The following is a 1,812-nucleotide window of genomic DNA, read 5'->3' on the forward strand; positions in this document are numbered from 1 at the left end:
CAGGGGGTGGGCGGGTCGAGGCGGTGGGCGGTGGGAACACCTGGTGTGTTAACCCGCGCCGCACCGGCCTCTCTGGAGCGCCATCCCGAATGGTCGGGGGAGCCCAAGACGAACGGGACTTGGAGGCGAGGCGGGGGGGCGGCGGCTCCTCCCGGGGGGGCGTCTGCGGCGCCCTGTCTTTCCTCTGGGGGACGCCGCGTCCGCTCCGAGACTCCGGGCGCCGGGAAGCCGCGGGTGGGAGCCGGTCCGCTGCGCCGACCGAGCTGCCCGGGCGAGCTCGGCGTTGTGCGAGCTGATGTGTCTGTGCTACCAGCCTTAGAGATGCCTCCCACCCCTGTGGCTTCTGCTGAAGCGCGTTGTATTTAGGCTAAAAAGAAAAAAAATAAAATAAAGGTGAGGAGGATGGCTGTCCACCCGATCAGAATATCCACAGTTTTCACGTTGTGCAGTTTGAAAACTTGAATCCATTCCCACCATTCCTCTTAATACACGAGTCATCCTTGTGTTGGGAACTGTTGTGCATGTGATAGGTTCGCAAGTACCTGCAGATTTTGATCGACATATTTGAAGGTCAGACAATTGTTTCCTTTTTTTCAACTTTTAGGGCCTATTTTTATCCCTTAACCTAAGTTGATTGCTGTTCTAGACCTGGAGTTGGATCTAAAATGTAAATTGTATCCCTGCCTCAAGGAGCTCACAGTATTTGCTCTACTCGAATTTGTGACTACCGAATACAAACCAAAGACAGTATTTAGCAAGCTCCGTGAAGGTAGGGATCTCATCTGTTTAGAATATGGTGGGTGCTTAATAAATAATTATATAAATAGCTAGGGATTCACTGCCTTTTACAAAAATCCAATATTTTCACTTGTATTCTGCAAATATTTGTTTTTATTAATAAAAATAATACAGCAACTGTATTATGAGGCTAATTCATGTTTTACTTGTGGCTTTCTGATTCCTACATTTTCCCCACAAAGTCAAGCCTTTTCCCTTGTATTGATAGTGTTTTATTTTTCTCTTCCTCGAAATTACTCTGAATTTCTATTAAATTCATCCTGTAATCATCTGCCCATTTCTACAGCTTGTCAAGGTTATTAGCAATCATTGTGGCACTTTAAACTCTCTCCAAGACTCCCAGTTCCCAAGTCATGGTACTTGGAATGTGATATTGTGCAACAGTTAAGAAAATCTAAAGTTGATCTTCAAGGTATCTAAAAGATCTCATGTAGTTCTCTGGACTTTATGAGCTGTTCAAAGGAATAAATATAAACCATTTTCCATTCGCTGGTTGAATTAAGAGTTGCCACTAACATTTCTGGAATGGAAGAGTGTATTTTATTTAGAACTACCTTCGTTTAATTCAGGAATTTGATGTCGGTTATACCCTGGATCAGGCCCCACTGTTGTCTTATCTCTGAATCACTTCAATATTTTTGAATTGTGAAACCAGAGCATGTGGAATAACTGGAATAACCAGAAATATGACTAAAACTTGAAAACATATTCCTTATCTTACCACCCAAATTCCCCAGTATAAGAAAGTAAGAAAAGATAAAAATTATTTTTCTTAGTATGAAAGAGGAACAACTAATCAAAATCTTCACTACAGTATTCTTCTCTAGTAAAGAGTTAAAATAACCCCATGAGAAATAGTAGCATCCATTAACAGTAGTTATCTGTTTTGTTCCTAAATCTGTGTTCACCTTGCCCTGTGCATTTTTCAAAAATTCAAAAATAACCTGTTAAGACATGCGTATATGTGACTAATTCCTATGGGAATTCCAAAACTTAAAAAGAGGCAGCTGCAAC

General features: G+C 42.3%; 1 long non-coding RNA gene across 1 annotated transcript; it reads left to right on the top strand.

The window, feature by feature from the left end:
• The first annotated feature begins 16 nt into the window (after positions 1-16).
• LOC111825557 lies at positions 17-926 on the top strand. Its single transcript, XR_002828747.1, has 2 exons — positions 17-570; positions 691-926. It is a non-coding gene; the product is annotated as an uncharacterized LOC111825557 (long non-coding RNA).
• Positions 927-1,812: the final 886 nt, after the last annotated feature.

This window comes from Myotis lucifugus, unplaced genomic scaffold (genome assembly GCF_000147115.1).
Source record: "Myotis lucifugus unplaced genomic scaffold, Myoluc2.0 scaffold_32, whole genome shotgun sequence".
In the NCBI taxonomy this organism is placed as follows: Eukaryota; Metazoa; Chordata; class Mammalia; order Chiroptera; family Vespertilionidae; genus Myotis; species Myotis lucifugus.